Below are 22254 nucleotides of genomic sequence, written 5' to 3' on the forward strand. Positions count from 1 at the left end.
TATACGTTACCTATGGAGTTGATACACACTGATTGTACACAAGTGCCTAATAATTCATGTGATGACAACACTGTCCCCAAATGATCCGCTTATTGATCTGTCCAAATAAAAGTTTCAAGAGCCAATGGCAAAACATTTAGACTTCGAAGTGCCAAAAAAAGGAATTTAAAAAAGGCAGCATTTCATTTTTTTTTTTTTTTTTAAACTGACCTGCAGCTAGAAGTTTACAAGCTCCTTCCAATCCACAGACTCCCTTCACTAAGTACCAATCAGATAATGATCGGCTTTGGGCTGCATTTACTGACAGCCATCAAACTCGCTGCCCCTGTGGGAGGGAGCAACTTAAACACAACGCCATCGTGTGCTGCCTGGTCCAACCCTTCCCCGACCAAAGTTAAATATTCCCGCCTGGATTAGATTATTGATTCGATTCTCTTCATTACTGGTGACAGCAAAGAAAAAAAACGAGGTTCACACAGAAAAATGCCCGAGTGTTTGATACAAGACTTGTAAACACGGCCTCGTCCATACGGCTATCGATGGGATGCTGCTGGTGAGAATTAGCACTGTACTTCTCTAGGTGGCTCCTGCCAGCTATCAGAGAGTTCAATAGGTTAATTGTTTAAATTGCCAAGCTTTCCATTTCACAGCTTCTGAAGCACAAGGGAACCGAGGCTCGTTTCCTCGAGCATGGCCCGTGTTTCGAAAATGGCGGCCGGTGCAATTAACAGAACCCGGTTCATTGGTGCCTTTTGTTCCGACACATCTTCACAGGAACTTGACACAGGTCGACGGAACCCTCCGACACAGATCAAAGCCTCAAGCATCCGGAAGTGGTGCTTTTGCTTGACAGCCGTGTCTGCAAACCTGTGGGTAGGGGTAGGGTCAATGATTGGCTCTAATCTTTCCACGGACAGCTCTGTTGGCTTCCAAATGTGGTGGGGGGGGGGGTCGGTTTCGTCTGTGGTTGCCCCAGTCCAACTAGCCAGTCTACGGCTAACACAGGGCCTGGGCTAATTTGACTTCGTGGTAGGGTTTTGCTTTGTAATAAATGAGCAACTAGAAACATAGGAACATATTAGATAGGAGCAGGAGTAGGCCATTCGACCCCTCGAGCCTGTTCTGCCATTTAATGAGATCATGGCTGATCATCCAAATTCAGTACCCTGTCCCTGCCTTCTCCCCATATCCCTTGATCCCTTTAGCCTTAAGAAATATATCTAACTCCTTCTTGAATATATTTAATGAATTGGCCTCAACTGCCTTCTGTGGTAGAGAATTCCACAGGTTCACCACTCCCTGGGTGAAGAAATTCCTCCTCATCTCAGTCCTAAATGGCTTACCCCTTATCCTTAGACTGTGACCCCTGGTTCTGGACTCCCCCGCCACTACACCTGGGATCGAGCAATGTTAAAAGGCGGCTCAGGGGAATGGTCTCTATTAGTTTGATTCATTGAGGAGGAAGGTAAGGCATGTAAATTACTATGAATACAAGGCTTGCACTCAGTGCAGTAATCAGTACATTCATCCGTTCCACATTAAATAATTTGTCGGTTGAATTATAGCAATAGCCCCAGAAAAAGAAAAAAAAGACTAGCATTTCTACAGCGCCTTTCACGACCACAGGACGTCACAAAGCGCTTTACAGCCAATGAAGCACTTTCTGAAGTGTAGGCCGGAATTCTGCCGGAGCCGAGAGGACGGGATCGGAGGCGGGTCAGCTGTGAAATTTGAAACGATTGACAGCGGGTCAGGTCCCCGCTGTTCACCCGCCTCCACGCAAGTCTCCCAGGTGTCGGGTCTGTTAGCGCTGAACAGACCAGACACCAAGTGGCGGGGAGTGCAATTTAGATCATTAGCTGAAACAACAACAGAAAATGCTGGAAAAACTCAGCAGGCCAGGCAACATCCGTGGAGAGAGAAATAGAGTCAACGTTTCAGGTCGAAATCCTTCGTCAGGACTGAAAAAACACAGGAAATGAAACAGATTAAAAGGCCAGTTTGGGGGCTGGGAAATGGGGATGAAAGAACAAAAGAGAAGTGAAGAGACATTAAGAGGTATTCAAAACCAGACGAGATGGTGATAGGACTAGTGGAGACAAAAGACGGCTCTAGATTAGGTGTGAAATGCGCTGGCAGAATGAGAGACAGCTGCCATGTGGGAGAGAGAAAGGGGGAAGGGCACAAAACAAAGGTGTAGATAAAAAATATATATAAAAATATAATAGGGGCCGAGGTTATGATCTGAAATTGTGTCTCATTCTGCCAGCGCATTTCACACCTAATCTAGAGCCGCCTTTTGTCTCCACTAGTCCTATCACCATCTCGTCTGGTTTTGAATACCTCTTAATGTCTCTTCACTTCTCTTTTGTTCTCTCATCCCCATTTCCCTGCCCCCAAACTGGCCTTTTAATCTGTTTCATTTCCTGTGTTTTTTCAGTCCTGACGAAGGGTTTCGACCCGAAACGTTGACTCTATTTCTCTCTCCACGGATGTTGCCTGGCCTGCTGAGTTTTTCCAGCATTTTCTGTTGTTATTTCGGATTTCCAGCATCCGCAGTATTTTGCTATCGTACTAGACCATTAGCTGGATTGTTAAGAAGCAATTAAGTATTATTTTAAGCTTATTTTTAAATTAAGAGTTCGTCTACGGCTTCCCCACTGCTCGGGGATCACGTCAGGTAAGGAGGTCGGGTGTTGTGTCAGCATGTGATGATTTACTAACTTGACAGCTGAAAATGGTCTGTAAAAGCTCCCATTTCATAGGTCTTCACTTTCCAAGGTTAGAAGCTGTTGCTTACTGCATTTGGAAGACAGAATGAGCTTTATGCAGGTTGCAAGTGTTTGGAGCAAACTCTCTATCTATTGTCACCTCATTGGAACAACCTCTCTCACCATTGACAGACCGCTTCTGTCATCTCAACCTCACCTGCCATCAGCATTGGTGCCCTTGAAAATATCTCACCTTGGTCCTCAGGATCCCACCACGATCAGCCCCAACACCAGCAGCACCAGACACACCAGCAGCACCAACAACAACACCAACCTTCTCCGCAATCAACTGATGCTGCACAGGACACAGGGTATCAGCACCCGACCACATTGCTGCTCGGGAGGCATGGGATGGCTTCACCATGGCCAGATTTACTTCACTTGACACTGTACACCCTGGCTGCCACATGATGTGCCAGGTTGGCACCGCCCCACACCAACACCATAAAGCAACCCTACAATGTCCAAGCCATTCCTTTCACACTCATGACCATTGCGGGGGGGTACCGTTATGTCTCACCATTCACTGCAACTCACTAAGGCACTTCCAAAGGTGCACACAAATCTGTCCAAGAACACAAAGTGTTGAAAATAAAGGTTTCAATGTTTGACACCACATTAACAGAAACTTTACATGAACATTGGCTAAACCACCTAACTACCTACCCTTGTGTGTTGTTAGTTGGTATGATTGGACTAGGATGAGCTTGAGTGTGAGGGGTGGCTAATGAGATGGGGAAGTGATAATGTAGATAGAGAGGGATGGGTGGAGGTGCAAGGTAAGTTGGTGTGAGTAAGGATGTGCAGGAGTAGGGTAGGGAAGGCAGAGTGATGTGGATGTGATCAGTAGAACAGCAGGATAAGGCCGAGTGTGGCTTTGCAATAACGTTTCGTGATCTACTGAGATCATTGAAAGGTTTGCGCCACTGCAGCCTGGTCCTCCTGACGACATCCCCGCTTGTGTCCTCCTGTGCAACCAGGCTGCGTTGGTCTCCGGGGAGGTCTCCGCCCATTGGAAGGGAAGAGAACCTCCCTGCGTGCTGTGACTCCCTCCAAAAGCATATGGAGGGAGTCATGGAAGAGCCTGGATGCAGCCGTGCACCTCTGTGTAGTGATTGTCAGTGTTTGCAGCACCTCAATGCTGTAGAACACTGACAGCACAACTGGCAAAGTATATTTGGACATGGCCCCTTTAAGGAAACCAGCTGATGACGTGTCATCAAATGACATCATTTGACCTGCTTCCTTTTAATTGGCCGGGAAGCTCGCTGGGCGGGCTTAACAAGCCCAATCATCGTAAAATCACTTCAACAGAGGGGGCTGGGGCCGCGCTACTGACCCCGGCCGCCCCGTACCCGCCTCGGTAGGTGAAATCACGCCCATAGTTACTGTTGTAATGTGGGAAACGCAGCAGCCAATTTGCGCACAGCAAGCTCCCACAAACAGCAATGTGATAATGAACAGATAATCTGTGTTTCTGATGTTGATTAAGGGATAAATATTGGCCAAGACACCAGGGATAACTCCCCTGCTCTTCTTCGAAATAGCGCCATGGGATCGTTTATGTCCCCGAGAGAGTAGACAGGGCCTCGGTTTATCGTCTCATCCAAAAGACAGCACCTCCGACAGTGCAGCACTCCCTCAGCACTGCACTGGAGTGTCAACATAGATTTTTGTGCTCAAGTCCCTGGAGTGGGACTTGAACCCACGACCTTCTGACTCAGAGGCGAGAGTGCTGCCCAATGAGCCACGGCTGACACAGTGTATACTGAATTTGCCCATTGAAGACGAGGAGAATCAGATGGTGGTAATGGGGTACATTCTGGTACAGTTGGCATACAATGTCCAGCAGTCCCTGTTCGGCCCCTGGTCCTTGCTATTGTTTACCGAGATCAAGGGCAGATAAAGGGACACTCTGAATTGTAGGGGCTACAAGGGGTCCTTATGGGAGTGGTCAGCAATGCTGAACCCAAGAAAAATATCCAGTCACACATAAAACCTAAAACGCAATCGCTCCCATCAATTGACCAATAACAACAGCCTGCATTTATATAGCGCCTTTAATGCAGTAAAACGTCCCAAGGCGCTGCACAGGAGCGTTATCAAACAAAATTTGACACTGAGCCACATAATGCGGCGTTAGGACAGGTGAGGTTGGTTTTAAGGAGCTTCTTAGAGGAGGAGAGAGAGATGGAGAGGTTTAGGGAGGGAATTCCAGAGCCTGGGGCCCAGGCAGCTGAAGGCACGGCCGCCAATGGTGGAGCGATGGAAATGGGGGGGGGATGCGCAAGAGGCCAGAATTGGAGGAGCACAGATATCTCAAAGGGCTGTGGGGCTGGAGGAGATTACAGAGATGGGGTGGAACAAGGCCATGGAGGGATTTGAAAACAAGGATGATAATTTTTTTAATTGAGGCGTTGCCAGACCGGAGGCCAATGTAGGTCAATGAACACAGGGGTGATGGGTGACCAGGACTTGGTGCGAGTTAGGATATACCAGTTTTGGATGAGCTCGTTTACGAAGGCTGTAAGTTGGGAGGCCAGCCAGGACAGCACTGGAATAGTAATGAATAGAGTGAGCAATGATATAGGTGATCAACCTGTGTACCCTGGAGATGCAGAAGAGGAGCCTTATGATACTCAAATCAGCAGCAATTCAGTGCCATCAAGCGGGCACTGCATCCAAAAGCACTGTGCACGCAGTAATTCAAACTAAATGGCAAAATTACATTGATACAGATCGGCCAGAGGAAGTCACATTAACATGAAGCAAGCTTCGGAATCCCACGTGGCCTCGCTTAGGAGTAGGTGATTTGAGAAGGAACTCAAGGAAGTTCATAACTCAACGTACGGTAAATGCATCAGAAATTGAACTCCCAAGAACACACAGACACCGTGCACACACAAAGGCAAAACGCTGCTCAGCTTAACAGAACGTGTGGGCGGTGTTTTTCTTATTTTTGCAGAAAAGAAAGTGTTGGTCGTCTAAAAGGAAAGCAAGCTGGACATTTTCGGCTTTGCACAAACATATTTAGTCGCACCTCTGCCAATGGTGAACCCCATTCCCCTCAGAGCCCTCCTCATTCCCCTCGGAGACCCCCATACTACCAGTAATAGCCCCCATACTGTGGGACGAAAGGTCGCCTGCACTATCCAATTCTGCACTAACACCCCCAAATCTTCGCTCTTAGTTCCCATCTCCTACATCATTATTCATAGTCAAAGGGAATAAGCGAATCTCAACACACAATTCTTACAAAGAAGTGAGAGGGTGCAGAGGAGATTTACCAGAATGGTTCCGGGGATGGGGGATCTTAGCTACAAGGACAGGTTGGAGAAGCTGGATTTGTTTTCATTAGAGCAAAGGAGGTTGAGGGGTGATTTGATAGAAGTGAACAAGATTATGACGGGTTTGGATAGGCTAGATGGGGAAAGGCTGTTCCCACTAGTTGATGGTACAAGGACTAGGGGACATAGATTTAAGGTTTTGGGCAAGAGATACAGGGGGGATGTGAGGAAAAACTTTTTTATGCAGCGAGTGGTGAGGACCTGGAACTCGCTGCCGACGGAAGTGGTGGAAGCGGAGACACTCGATGTTTTCAAGGGGAGACTGGATAGGCACTTGAGAGAAATAAACTTGCAGGGCTACGGGGATAGAGCGGGGGAATGGGACTGACTGGATTGCTCTTCAGAGAGTCGGCACGGACTCGATGGGCCGAATGGCCTCCTTCTGTGCCGTTATGACTCTATGACCCTGAACGCTTGTGAACTACACAGAGAATCACAATTATTAACTTCAAATGTTTGGGAGAACGAGCAATTCTGCTTTCTAAAGCTGCAACTTTTTATTGTGAGCAGCCGGACTATAAATCCATTCGTCACCGTCAGTTAGAAGCGTTCGAGATCAGTCGGACCTGGAACTTCGCAGATCAAGGTTACAAGGCCTGTTTATTTTGTTCAGCCCCATTCTACTTGCTTAACTTTCCTGGTAATGTAAAGGAAATGTTCATCTGGTGAGTTTAGAGGCTCCTCAGATAGAATTTCCTCTGTATAATTAATCTCCATTCGGAATGCGAGTTCGGGACACATTTCTGCTTCCCTCAATCCAGCACAAAGTTACACGATTTTAACAACAAACAACAACAACTTGTATTTATATAGTGCCTTTAACGTAGTAAAATCTCACAGGAGCGATTCTCAAACAAAATTTGGCACCAAGACACATAAGGGACCAGAAATTCGGGTCCCCGCGGGTGAGTACGCACTGGGTACTCACGCGTAGGCCCAACAAAAGTGCCAGTTTCGTGCATGCACTGCGCATACGCAGGAATCCAGCACTTCCGTTCCCTTGAAGGAAGGGGTTCACAGGTGGAACACGTGCGCCGGAGAGGCAGCGCGCACGCCTGGAACTTCTGTGTTTTTTGCGGGTTTCTCCAGGAGGGCAAGTCTCCAGGAGCTACACTTTCAAAAAGCAGTTGCAAGGCCTGCTTTTAATAAGGTAAGTGGTGAATTAAGTAAAATTAAAACTTTTTTCCACAGGTTTATTATTTTTAAATACTTTAAAGAAAAGTAAGTTTACTTTTAGCCCCGTTAGTAACTGTAATTCATTTTTTCAAAAATTTTAATTGTTTAAAATAGTTATTTTAAGTAATTTATAGTTATTTAAAAAATGTGATTTAAAAAAAAAATTATTTGAAGTTTTAGTGATGTTTTGGGGCTGAATTGTATTCATAGATTTGACAGCTCTTCCTGTCAAATCTATGAATGAAGCATTCCCTGCTACCATTGGCTCTCCATGGCCCACACGATCCCAGGGGACGCTTCGAACTAACTGCGCCCCTGGGATACGCAAGCACTGCGTGCCGGCAGCTGGAGGAGGCCCAGGATCGGAATCCCACGCGGGCCCACAGCACAACGGCCGGCGCGCTACGTAAGTGCAGGTCGGAGGGCTTGCACCCGCGGGAAGCCTCTGACCCGAATTTCTGGGCCAAGGAGATATTAGGACAGATGACAAAAAGCTTGGTCAAAAAGGTAGGTTTTAAGGATCGTCTTAAAGGAGCGGTAGAGGCGGAGAGGTTTAGGGAGTGAATTCCAGAGCTTATGGCCCAGGCAGCTGAAGACACAGCCGCCAATGGTGAAGCGATTAAAATCGGGAATGCTCAAGAGGCTAGAATTAGAGAGTGCAGAGATCTCGGAGAGTTGGGGGCTCAACAAGACCTTAATGAGCAGGGGGTGGGGGGGGGGGGGGGTTTCTTGTGAATTTCCTTATACCCATTTTAGAACAGGAACAACAGATAAAAAGTCGATCAGTGCTTTCTCCCAATGTTGCTCACCTGTCTAGTCACATCTATTTTTTAGTCAAACTTAACACCCAGAGGAAATGATGATGGTAAGGGGGTGATTTTTACCTTACATGGCTGGCGGAAACCTGGCGGATGGGCAGTTTAAATAACCTGGGTGATTTATCGGCCCAGGAGCCGTTGGGAACTGACCATTCCAGATTCTAACCTGCTCTACTCCACAGGCGGCAAGGCCACCTGCCCAAAGCCAGCGAGGTCTTTTTGCACATATGTACGTCAGATCTCAAAGACGTCATCAGGAGCCGACTGCAATTTTAACTCGACAGCCTATCACTTATTTACCTGATGTCAGCCGTGGCTCAGTGGGCAGCACTCTCCCTCGCTTGAGTCAGAAGGTTGTTGGGTCAAGTCCCACTCCAGAGACTTGAGCACAAAAATCTAGGCCGACATTCCAATGCAGTACTGAGGCAGTGCTGCACTGTTGGTGATGCCATCTTTGGGATGTGACTTTAAACCGAGGCCCCATCTGCCATTTCAGGGGGGGAACATAAAAGATCCCATGGCAATATTTCGAAGAAGGGCAGCGGAGTTATCCCCAGTGTCCTGGCCAATATTTATCTCTCAACCAACATCGAACATCACATTGCTGTTTGTGGGATCTTGCAGTGCGCAAATTGGCAGCCGCGTTTTTTACACTACAACAGTGACTACACTTCAAAAAAGTACTTCATTGGCTGTAAAGCGCTTTGGGATTTCCTGAGATAATGAAAGGTGCTATATAAATGCAAGTCTTTCTTTCTTTCATAACACTTTACAATCTAGAAGATGTCTATTAGGTCGGACTTAAACTTATCAGTTCTGATGAAAAAAGCCTTTGCTTACATCTCTTGTTCATAACTGTAATATTTCATCTCTGGTAATATCCCAGAGAATCTACATTGTATGTTTTCTATTGTTTTGGTCTTTCCTCCAATAGGATCATCAATACTCCAGCTGGACAAGTATAACCTTATCTCCTCACTGAGTAGATTGGGCCGATACTCTCTGGAGTTTAGAAGAATGAGAGGTGATCATATTGAAACATACAAGATTCTGAGGGGGATTGACAGGGTAGATGCTGAGGTGTCTAGAACCAGGGGTCATAGTCTCATGATAAGGGGTCGGCCAGTTAAGACTGAGATGAGGAGGAATTTCTTCACTCAGAGTTGTGAATCTTTGGAATTCTCTACCCCAGAGGGCTGTGGATGCTGAGTCACAAGTATATTCAAAACTGAGATAGATAGATTTTTGGACACTTGGAGAATCTAGGGATATGGGGATCGGGCAGGAAAGTGGAGAGGAGGTTGAAGGTCAGCCATGATTGTATTGAATGGCAGAGCAGGCTCGAGGGGCCGAATGGCCGACTCCTGCTCCTATTTATTATGTTCTTTTATATTTCTGTGCCTCTCGATATAAAACTTTTCCAATGGCAATCCTGTAGCTTTGAATGCTCACCATGCGTGGTCATACTGCAGCAGGGTACAGACTCCAACTTCAACGTACAAATGAAACACTGTAACTTTTAAAAAAGGGAGCCTCACCCAGCGAACTCGAACGCAGCCAGGCTGCCCGAGGCACTCGCTCATGGCGAGCAATAGTGTGACTGTAGGGCAGGTGTTCCAGCCCCGGCACCGCGCTGGTGGCACCGCATCACTAAGTGCACGATGGGCACAGTCCGCCCGCAGAGCGGTGCTTGCGCGAATTCTCCGACTGCAGCGTCAAGTTATCCAATGAAGCAGCAACACTTTCTAAAAATTGCTGATCACACTTAAAGGGGAGCTTCACTGAATATCTATCAAATAAAACAATGACAGGTTTTGATGGAGTAGACACACAGAGAGAGTGTGTTTCCACTTGTGGGGAAGAGCATAACTAGAGGCCATCGATAGAAGATAGTCACCAAGAAATCCAATAGGGAATTCAGGAGTTCTGTAGAAGGGTTTCGACCCGAAACATTGACTCTATTTTCTCTCCGCGGATGTTGCCTGGCCTGCTGAGTTTTTCCAGCGTTTTCTGTTGTTATTCAGGAGAAACTTCTTTACCCAAAGAGTGGCAAGAATGTGGAACTCGCTACCACAGGGAGTGGTTGAAGCGAATAGTACTGTATAGATGCATTTAAGGGGAGGCTAGATAAACATATGAGAGAGAAGGGAATAGAGGGTTATGCTGGTAGATTTAGATGAGGAAAGACGGGAGGAGGCTCGAGTGGAGCATAAACGCCGGCATGGACTGGCTGGGCCGAATGGCCTGTTTCTGTACCGTATATCCGGTGTAATTCTGTGTAAAACACTAAGAAATCACTTGGTGCACAATGGAGAGCGGAAGAGCACTTGAGCAAGACAGTTCCATCTGAGGACGCTGGCTCCATGGTGCTCAGCACAGGAAGGTTGTCCCCTTTAGAGAGGAGGGGTCGCGTCCCCCCCGCCCCCAAAATCAGGAGCACTGTGGGAAAATGTCTGGGAGGAGGTGGCAGAATGAATGACAGCCTTCCCCGTCCAGGGGTCTTGGCAGCAAATGAGGGGAAAGTTTTCAAGCTTCAGGAAGATTGCGAAGGTAAGGTATCCCATAGTTTGCCCACTCAACCATGCCGTGGGGATGTATCCTGCACTTATTATCTGGTGCTGCTTCACTCAAGCAGATTTGGGCAACCTTCACTCATGCACACGCAAGCCCACACTCCAACAGGACAGACTCTGTTGGGACTGAAATATGGTTTGATTGTTGCATACAAATCTTGCCATTTGTGGCCACAAATCACTGCCAACAGAAACTACTTGCATGGCAAATGTTCATGCGGCAGTCTTTTGAGATGGCAATGTTTCTGTTCTAACAAACACCAGCCTCTGTATTTTGTACATACCTGCAGGAACATATGGCCCACAAAGTACTGTAGATCAGAGGAGGACCTCTCATCTGTTGATTATTAACAAGAGATGAGGAGTGCACCGTGAAATTCTGGGGATAGAGGCCATAGACTTGATGGGGAGGAAGGGGTCTGAAACCTCCCACAAGCTCGTGGGTGTTACACTCTCGCTCACTAAACATACAGGCACCACAGCATGAAGGCACACAACGGGTGATTTTGACTTTGATAAACATATTTTCAATCTCTCTCTCTGCCTATCTTTGCAATTTTTCCCGTTCCCTTAAGCATTCCAGATTCCTGGATGCTTTGAAGCTTTGAGTTTGTGCTCTCTACATTCCTGCTTAACCACAGTAGCCTTGGTTGTTCTTTAACATCAACGGCAGCCCCACCAACAGTTCCCTCAATACTTCCCAATTTTTGCCACAGATCTCCCAACCACTGTTGCACTCCAGTTAACCTTTCAACCAATTTCCTCAAAGTCTAGTCTTTTAAAGTTCAATATTTTACTTGTCCAGAAATTGTTCTGGCAATGCCTCATTAAGTGCTGCACAAACTGTTCTGTAAAACTGCTTTTTCCACTGTAAAAGAGACACCAGCACAGACTTGAGAATAGAATTATGAACAGTCTCTCACCTTAATATCCTCGAATTTAGTTTGAAGGGATCGGTCGTGGTCGATTCCATCTGAACCATTTCAGTAGCCAATTAAGCCCGTCCCACATCAGATTCAGCAGCCTAACAAATATATCTAACCTGCCTTGGGTGATAGTTTGTACGCGAATTCAGTCTCTTGGGTTTCCATGGCAACTAGGCTTCCAAAGTTAACAGTGCCATGATAATTAAAAAGAAATTGTGGCACAAATCTGCCCAGAGTTTCCCCTAAAGCAGGAGTCGTCGGGGGTGCACTCAACGTGACAACTGGCTACAAAGCAGGTGTGCTTTGCGACATTAGCTGCGGTTGTTATGTAAGCGCAGCCTGAATCCAGCATCCGGGCCGAGCGGACACAAAGGGGAAGAGCAGGGAGGAGACTTCCCTGGAGCAGGGAGTCTCAATTTGCCTCACCTTTGAGTCGGCCGGCCCTTCATTTCCGATTCACGCTCCCAGCGTAGCACTGGCGCCAAGCCCAAACCACGCCGCAACAACATCACACTCGTGCCTCGTGAACGCACAGCGAGGCAGAGAGAGGCGCGCAAGACCGACTGTTGCGGGAACGAGAAAATTCATGCTGCTACAATTAGGGGGGGGGTTGCTCCTCCGAGATGGTCGGTCAAGCACATTGTGGGGATTTTAGGCTATAAATATGCTGCCAGTGCTTCAGTTATTTTACCACTTCACCCCCTCCCCACTCCCCCCAAAGTGGTTTCTGCTGTTCATTGATGCAACAAAATGATAGTATAACTCCAGAACCTTTTCTCTGATTTGACTCTGTGCCACATTCAAGTAGGGGGAAGTGAAACTCCCAGCAGTTGGGGTTTTCAAACTCGCTGCCCAGTTGGCAGACAGCAGTATAACTTCACTCCGGAGTTTTAAGTATACTGCAAGATGTTGGGTAAATGAAAATTCTGCAGGGCAGCAACAAAGGATAGTGAAAACGCTGCGTTTTCGTACCGACAGTTTCTTCCCCACGTTTTCACTCTTACTTTCAACCCTTCCTCTGGCGTGAGGTACAGATGAACGTGTCTGTACTATTCCGACATCCATAGTGTGCACACATCCTGGGGACTGCAAGCCAGCTTGGGAGTTGCTGAAAAAGTCGGGTTGAAGCAAATAGTATAGATGCATTTAAGGGGAGGCTGGATAAGCATCTGAGGGAGAAGGGAATCGAGAGTTATGCTGATAGATTTAGATGAAGAAAGACGGGAGGAGGCTCGTGTGGAGCATAAACACCGGCATGGACTAGTTGGGCCGAATGGGACGTTTCTGTGCCGTATATCCTATGCAAGCAGAGTGGCAGTATAACTCCAGTCTGTGCACGCACACAGAAGCTGCTCACAGCAGGTATGTGCGGTATAACTACAGTCTTACTCTGCATTTAGATCTTGCTTATCCAGACCCGATTGTGTGGGTGTTGGGGCTGGGACATGGTAGGAACATTCAAAGCTTTCGGTTCCCCAACACTGGCCTCCCTCACCCTCACGGGGACAAACACTTTTAAATAAAATGACCAGCCGAAAATTGAGGCCAGGCAGAGTGTGGAGGTAGATGCGGCAGCTTTCCAATGCTTGTGACCGAGTAGACCAACCTCACATTCTGGGTTGCCCAGTGCTACAGTGGTTGTGACCCCTGTTTCTACCTCACTCCCTGCCCTGGCCAAGGTCATTTAACAGGAAGCTATAGGTTAATAATGTTCAGCCTAGAATCAATAAGCCAGTGGTGGGAGCACTAATGACATTACAGTAATAGCTCCCTCACACAAGACCAAACTCTGCTGACCAAGTGATTCATTTGCTGAGCGGGTAATTCGTTTAGCAATCCCTTGCAAACGATCCTGGAGGAGCCCCAACACAGGATTCTATACAACAGACAAAACCATTACACAATTTAAAAATTTGTTCTGAAGGGTCAACACAGCGAGCGTTAAAAAATGTTTTCTGGCCACTTTTTTAAAAAAAAGGATATTTTCCTCTCGTAATTTAAAAACTTTACTCCCTAAACAATGAACAAGGTGACATTTTTAAGCAATATATCTTCTCTGGTCTTTAATGAAAGAACTACATTTTCCCAAAATATTCACATGAAAAATAAAGTCTCTGTTTTCTCATTTAAAAAAAAAAATCTCTTTAAATTGTGTTGGCCTGAAGGTCCCGTGTAAACCCTCCACACAGCTGATATATTCGATACACGAGCTTAGAAGATGGCAAATTTATACAGACTCCAAAATATTTATTGTCTATATGTATCGTCAGAAAAGCTTCCACTATTATTCCTTAACACAGATATTTAATTTTAGTGGTTCCAAAAAAGTGTACTTCCTCTCCACACAAATATAGACACAATCACACACAGAGACACACACAGATAGACAGAGCCAGAGACACACACAGACAGAGACACACACAGACAGACAGAGACAGAGACACACACAGACAGAGACACACACAGACAGAGACAGAGACACACACAGAGACACACACAGATAGACAGAGCCAGAGACACACACAGACAGAGACACACACAGACAGAGACAGAGACACACACAGATAGACAGAGCCAGAGACACACAGACAGAGACACACACAGACAGACAGAGACAGAGACACACACAGACAGAGACACACACAGACAGACAGAGACAGAGACACACACAGAGACACACACAGACAGACAGAGACAGAGACACACAGACAGAGACACACACAGACAGACAGAGACAGAGACACACACAGACAGAGACACACACAGACAGAGACACACACACACAGACAGAGACACACACAGACAGACACAGACAGAGACAGAGACACACACAGACAGAGACACACACAGACAGACAGAGCCAGAGACACACAGACAGACAGAGACAGAGACACACACAGACAGAGCCAGAGACACACAGACAGAGACACACACAGACAGAGACACACACAGACAGAGACACACACAGACAGAGACACACACAGACAGAGACACACACAGACAGAGACACACACAGACAGACAGAGACAGAGACACACACAGACAGACAGAGACAGAGACACACACAGACAGACAGAGACTCCAGAGTATGGCAACTGCTTTTATTGAAGTCACAGACTCTGGAAATGTTTTGTCTACCAGCCTTTATTTCATTAACTATTTCAAACACGCACAGCCCAGCGGTCCCTAAAGACAGTTATATGCAAATGAGAAACTAATGGCAGTTTAAGAATGCCTCTCCTCATTCCTTTATTTCACTATTACACAGAACTATTGCCTCACACGGTCAGCCCTGTGGGTGCAATTAATACAGGGAACCAGAGGCAGTCTGACAATAAAGAAAGGCACCAGTGTTTTTACTACAGCACATATGATCAGTGCAGTTGTCACACAGAGGGTGTGAAGATAGACTCCTCCAATTAACCTAGTTATACCAGGAGTCCTTTCACAGCTAAGCACTGCTTACAACAGGGGGCTGTAACACAAGCTGCCAAAAGCAGGGTTAGTGCCAGTGACTGCAGATCATTCTCCCATAGATTATAGCAAGGCACTTGCAGAAACCATCTGACAGCCAACCTTTCACTGCATGCAGAAACCCAAGGTTCACTAGGTTAGACAATCCCTCAAAAATAAACTCTCACACACATATATATATTTTTATGCATATTTATATATATTTTTTATTTATACATATATAATTAAGCTGCACAACTCCCAACAGTTTGACTGGTATCCTCTATAATAATACATTCAACTGCAAAGGGTTTTAAAACACAAATAGCTGTTTCATGCTTCAACAAGCACTAACACTTTTATCAACTCCAGCTATCTCTTACCAGCCAGTCCTTGCCTCCTGACACTTTACACCACTTCCATTCCTTACTCCGGCGCAAAAAAAAACCCAGGGAAAAAAAAATGCTACAATTCATTTGCATTCCAATATCCATCACATGGCAGAAATCCTCCAATACTCAGAAAGCAATTCACTAAGCCACGTCCCTGCAACATTGAGGTCAGGTCGGTAGTAACAGGGCTGTACCACTGCTGCACTACACCAAGGGGTGGCTAGATGGGGTGAAATGCAATGCATTTTATTTGCTTATTATGCCAACCACATAAACAGGAACTTGCAAAAAAAAGAGTCCTGCAACACGTATTGGAGCTGATTGGGGTGATCACAGCTTGCTGCTGGCTCCAGAGACCTAAAGCAATAAAAACACACCAAGGGAAATACTATTCTGGATTGTGTTTTTATTCCATTTGGGTATAAAGATATTTTTACAGCAACACTGGATGTGCTTTTAATCAATGTGTTACCAGCAGTAGGTAGTTTATTTGCTGCAGTCTCTGTTGCCAGGCAACAGGCTACTGACATTCTCCACAGAAGCAAGTGCCAGATATTCTTTCTGCAGTCTTGCCGGAGCCTGATGCCAATCTGATACTACATTACAGATTCTCAATTAATGCAAATTTATTGCATATTCACACACACCCCCATCATTAGGAATGCACAGCACGCAGCTATTCTCCAATAACACAAATCAACCAGAGCTCTGAAATATATATAAAATATATTAAACAGAACCCAACCTGGAATATAAAGACTACACAAATCGAAGTGTCTCACAGCTTGCCATTATTTCAGGCTCAGAGCCTTTTTATACCACACTGAGAAATGCAATGATTTAAAAAATTTAGGTATTTGGTGTGGCAGTTTCTATGCAAAATATAAAAATGTTTTAGCTTGCACATTTATTGAAGCAGGGTTTTTTTGTGTGCAGTCACTGATGGTCTGATAATGCTGTGGGTTTATGAAGGATGTCATTCTTCGTACATCTGCTTTCTGCATTTAAAGCATGAACATGTTTTCTACTGTACAGCATCATTGCCTTCTCTATCAACACGCCACACAAACTGAGGCGAAGAGGGAAGGAGCCGGAAATCTAAAATAAAAACAGAAAATGTTGCAAATAATCAGCAGGTACTTTAGCACCTGCAAAGGGAAAAGGTGCATTAACATTTAAATATCGGACAGAGGAATATTATACAAACACAGAGATACAGTCTGCTATTAACAATAGCAATTTCCAGCCTGTGTTGCCTGTATTGTACTGGAATCACACATTGCACTCTGAAATCATTTTTTAAAATTGCAAAAATCATGGTTTGCAGTGGGTGGACCTGGCTGAACTGCCTCAGTCTTGGATTAGCAATTGATTATACTCTTAACGTGTATTGATGTTGTTTCTTGCATTTTCCTGCCAAATGGATGGTGCCGGTTCTTTTCTGGTTACTGCACAGTGACAAAAGAACCTCTTCCTCCAATATGTCAACAGACTGAGGTAACTTTCAAAGTTGGAGAACATGTGACTGACACACAAGCAAGCCCATGGCTCACATCCCATATCACAGATGTAGAAAGTAGTAAAAGTCCTAAATATGGGAATTTGTGTAATTTTTAAAAATTAAGCACATTTCTTTACACTCCAGCCCCACTCTCTCTATTTCTGAATCCTGACAATTCTGTAGGCGCAGTGACAGGAATACTCCAATAAAGTCCGTTAATGCATTCACACCAGGGAATATCCCGAATGAAAAGTGGCTGCAATCAGTCTTGAAGAAAATAAACTTTGACATAAGACTATTATCTTCTGAGGAAAAAAGGATTTAAAAGTTGCGATTTCTCAACTTGTTATGTGCAACGTCTTTCGGCTGAGACATTAAACCGAGGCCCCGTTGCTCTCTCAGGTGGGTGTAAAAGATCCCATGGCACTATTTGGAAGAAGAGCAGGGGGGAGTTCTCCCCGGTGTCCTGGGGCCAATATTTATCCCTCAATCAACATCACTAAAAACAGATTATCTGCTCATTATCACATTGTTGTTTGTGGGAGCTTGCTGTGCTCAAATTGGCTGCTGCGTTTCCCACATTACAACAGTGACTACACTTCAAAAAGTACTTCATTGGCGCTATATAGAATAGAAATCAAACCTAGGCCCTCCCTGGTATGGAGGATTTAGTATCACACTAAGAGGTGCAATTACTCACTGAACCATTGGTCAATCCCTCCTTTTCAATACTTACTGTAGAGCCAGTAAGACCTTCCCATGGGCCCTCCATTTAAATATATACAGCTAAAACAACGCTCTATTTGAGAACCGATAACCGGTCTCACTATCTACTGAGCTAGCCGACATGATTTCAGACAGCACTGTTGCTTGTTTTTAAAGTGCTACAAATCCAAATGGGTTTAATTGCAGTTGTCTAACAATTTGACAATCAGCTTTAAAACAAGGCAAACACTGTGAAGCAAACCTCACGTTGCCATTTTACAACCTCCCTTTACTCAACATGGCAGCGGCACGGCAAAGATAGCCCATTCTTTTACACCAAGAAGGAAATGTGAAAAGTTTCCATTCACACAAACATTTGTGCCTCAACAGCCTAAGTAAGTGAAGAGGGACAAGCTGACAGATGTTCAGTTGGAGTACTATGCATAGTGATGTTTTTAAGAGAACATCTGGTGATTGTAAAATCTTCGGATCAAACAGAAAATTATCGCTGCTTTCAGTGTCTTTTTTTCTGAAGTCTGCACACTGGCACCAACTAAATGCCGGAACTGTGATCCATGTTCTGCTCATATGTCTCGGACCTGTTATTTTGATGCTTTTAGTTCATTTTGTTTAACAATTAGAGAATGTGGTAAACAAATTTAAGAAACGAAAGACTTTCATTCCTATAGCAAGCGCTTTACAGCCAATGAAGTACTTTTTTTGAAGTGTAGTCACTGCTGTAATGGAGGAAACGCAGCAGCTAATTTGCGCACAGCAAGCTCCCACTAACAGCAATGTGATAATGAGCAGATAATCTGTTTTCGTGATGTTGTTTGAGGGATAAATATTGGCCCCAGGACACGGGGGAGAACTCCCCCTGCTCTTCTTCCAAATAGTGCCATAGGATCTTTTACACCCACCTGAGAGAGCAGACGGGACCTCGGTTTAACATCTCATCCGAAAGACAGCGCCTCCGACAGTGCAGCACCCCCTCAGTGCTGGAGTGTCAGCCTAGCTTTATGTGCTCAAGTCTCTGGAGTTGGGACTTGAACCCACAACCTTCTGACTCAGAGGCAAGGGTGCTGCCCACTGAGCCACAGCTGACACTCCCGCTTCCCTTACACCGCCTGTGGGTTTCTCAGGTATAGCGCTGCTCATTCTAACCAGAAGCAACTTTTTTTTTATTCGTTCCTGGGATGTGGGTGTCACTGGCAAGGCCAGCATTTATTGCCCATTTCTAGTTGCCCTTGAGAAGGTGGTGGTGAGCTGCATTCTTGAACCGCTGCAGTCTGTGTGGTGAAGGTACTCCCAGTGCTGTTAGGGAGGGAGTTCCAGGATTTTGACCCAGCGACGATGAAGGAACAGCGATATATTTCCAAGTCAGGATGGTGTGCGACTTGGAGGGGAACTTGGAGGTGGTGGTGTTCCCATGCACCTGCTGCCCTTGTCCTAGGTGGTAGAGGTCGCGGGTTTGGGAGGTGTTGCCGAAGAAGCCTTGGCGAGTTGCTGCAGTGCATCTTGTAGATGGTACACACTGCAGCCACGGTGTACCGGTGGTGGAGGGAGTGAATGTTTAAGGTGGTGGATGGGGTGCCAATCAAGCAGGCTGCTTTGTCCTGGATGGTGTCGAGCTTCTTGAGTGTTGTTGGAGCTGTACTCATCCAGGCAAGTAGAGAGTATTCCATCACACTCCTTACTTGTGCCTTATAGATGGTGGAAAGGATTTGGGGAGTCAGGAGGTGAGATACTTGCCGCAGAATACCTAGCCTCTGACCTGCTCTTGTTGCCACAGTATTTATGTGGCTGGTTCAGTTAAGTTTCTGGTCAACGGTGACCCCCAGGATGTTGATAGTGGGGGATTCGGCGATGGTTATGCCGTTGAATGTCATGGGGCGGTGGTTAGACTCTCACTTGTTGGAGATAGTCATTGCCTGGCACTTGTGTGGTGCGAATGTTACCTGTCACTTATCAGCCCAAGCCTGAATGTCGTCCAGGTCTTGTTGCATGCGGTCATGGACTGCTTCATTATCTGAGGAGTTATGAATGGCACTGAACACTGTGCAGTCATCAGCGAACATCCTCATTTATGACTTTATGATGGAGGGAAGGTCATTGATGAAGCAGCTGAAGATGGTTGGGCCTAGGACCCTGCCCTGAGGAACTCCTGCAGCGCTGTCCTGGGGCTGTGATGATTGACTACCAACCATCACAACCATCTTCCTTTGTGCTAGGTATGACTCCAGCCCGTGGAGCCCTTCCCCCCTCCTCCCTTCCCCCCTCCTCCCTCCTCCCTTCCCCCCATTCCCCCCTCCTCCCTTCCCCCCCTCCTCCTCCCTTCCCCCCTCTTCCTTCCCCCCTCCTTCCCGATTCCCATTGACTTCAGTTTTACTAGAGCTCCTTGATGCCACACTTGGTCAAATGCAGCCTTGAGGGCAGTCACTCTCACCTCACCTCTGGAATTCAGCTCCTTTGTCCATGTTTGGACCAAGGCTGCAATGAGGTCGGGAGCTGAGTGGTCCTGGCGGAACCCAAACTGGGCATCAGTGAGTAGGTTATTGGTGAGTAAGTGCCGCTTGATAGCATTGTCGATGACACCTTCCATCACTTTGCTGATAATTGAGAGTAGACTGATGGGGTGGTAATTGGCTGGGTTGGATTTGTCCTGCTTTTTGTGGACAGGACATACCTGGGCAGTTTTCCACATTGTCGGATAATGCCAGTGTTGTAACTGTACTGGAACAGCTTGGCTATAGGCACGGCTAGTTCTGGAGCACAAGTCCTCAGCACGACAACTTAATGATAGAAACCAAATCTTATTTACTGTGGCAATTAAACAGCAGACGTGGGTGAGCCAATAACGCTGCTGCAATTTCTAACGCAGCTGTTGTACAAGTAATGAGAGATAATATCCAATTACAAATTGAGTTAGGATTAACCTAATTCTGCCCCAACATAAAACAAGATATTACATCTGTTATGCTTTATAACTAAATGCTGATTGCGTATATAAAGGTACAGTGAATACATCTGGAGAGGCATGGCTGGGTTTGAAATGAAGCCCGTGGACCCAGCAGATGACAATGCCAGTGAGCGATATCTTCCCTCAGCTTGTAGCAGAATATAAACAAGTCACCGAACCACCAACAATTAAGCACATTAGTAATGGATGAGCTCAAGTAGTTACTACCTGCTCCTGATAATTCACTCATTTGTGCAGTGAAAAATCGAATTACCCAAGAATTTGAATTAAGCTGAGCAAATAACACAGCAAAGTGGGAACTTAGTGCCAAACAAATTCAAGGATCAGATAATCTGAATTAGGCAACGATGAATTAAAAGGAATAAACTGTTTTATGTCTTTGGAGCACGAGAGGCATTGGCCAAGAGATTCAGGCCGGCACAAGCCAGACACAGGGAACGATCCCTGGGCCAGAGTGGGTAGGCCCGAGGCGCGATATTTAAATGAAGCCAGTGAAGAGGCTTGGGATTTCGGTCCGCTGCATGGGCAGCAACAGCCCTGGGATGTGCCATTAAAGGGAGGCAATCGGGAGAGGGGCAAACGGGAAAGAGAGAGCAATTATTAGGCCCCTTATTTGCGTACACAAAGGGCCCATTTCAGGCACTGGACGTCATTTTTTGCCTAAACCAATATGGCGGGCGGCACACTTTCGACTCGTAATGAGCATGCCCTTCCTGCCCGCCATATTGGAGGCTTAGGCGCCGTTCAGCGCCCGAAAAACGGGCTCAGCACCAGTGAATGTTTCGGCCATTGCATCTTTCATCACTCACACACAGACTACCATGTTATTTGATTCCACAGTTGACCGTCTCTGAACCTTCCAAGCCCTCTTCTTTCACCTCAGAAAGGTTCGCCCTTTACCTAAAACATGATCCCTAAATGGTGATGCTGCCGATTCTCTCACTCTCTCCTTTAGTCTGCTCTGTTTCAGTGTACATTCAGTCTGTCCATGATTGCTGGCATCACAAATAAGATTCGCACGCTGTGCTGGGCGGGCTGAGCTTTGTACTGCGCCACTTAACAGGCACTCCAAACACAGGAGCACAGCAAGAGTTCAGCGACACTTGTGACCGCATCAGACAGAGTTGCCAGTCACTTTGTAGTGCAGCTGTTCCAGTTTGAGATAAACAGCTGGTGCAGACTATTGGACATGCTTTGATCTTCAGCTCCACGTGACTTACAAATGATTCCGAGCCTACATCACTGGATCCTGACCGCCAGTCAGTCCACAACCGTTTCTTGTCCTCGACGGAATATCATTCCAGATTTTGCTCAGAAGAAAATGAAAATGGGAAAGGGAAATCACGCAAACAGCAACTTCTTTGTGTGTGTGGGGAAAATAAGTTATCTCTTTGGTTTTGTTAAGTAAACGGACCCACAGGCGTACTTCGCAGCTTTAAGTTGCAATTATGACAGTTCTGTTCTTTAACTTTAAAGGGAGCTGGTGTTAATTGGGAACTTCTGGTGAACCTTGTTTGCTTGGTGAGGGTGAAATGCAAAATCCGTGGGCTGTCCTTTTCATCTTGTCATGTACAGGGGACTCTATATGAGGCACTTGGATACAATCTAAGTC

The 22254-nt window shown here is 46.1% G+C and overlaps 1 protein-coding gene across 3 annotated transcripts in view; it reads right to left on the minus strand.

Annotated features, from left to right (window-relative positions):
- The window catches only part of phc2a (polyhomeotic homolog 2a (Drosophila)), a 313528-nt gene extending 291766 nt beyond the window's left edge, over window positions 1-21762 (minus strand). For 2 of the 3 annotated variants that reach the window (XM_085967519.1, XM_085967518.1), the window contains exons 1-2: window positions 21543-21760; window positions 15448-16554 (exon numbers count right to left, since the gene is read on the minus strand). The gene's annotated coding sequence lies outside the window, so the exon portion shown is untranslated. Of the gene's footprint in view, window positions 1-15447; window positions 16555-21542 lie in introns of all 3 variants that reach the window. The other variant, XM_085967521.1, reaches the window with a different exon arrangement.
- Between the last annotated feature and the right edge of the window lie 492 nt (window positions 21763-22254).

Source organism: Somniosus microcephalus, chromosome 25, assembly GCF_052327205.1.
Source record: "Somniosus microcephalus isolate GS21.2 chromosome 25, FLI_Smic_1.0, whole genome shotgun sequence".
In the NCBI taxonomy this organism is placed as follows: Eukaryota; Metazoa; Chordata; class Chondrichthyes; order Squaliformes; family Somniosidae; genus Somniosus; species Somniosus microcephalus.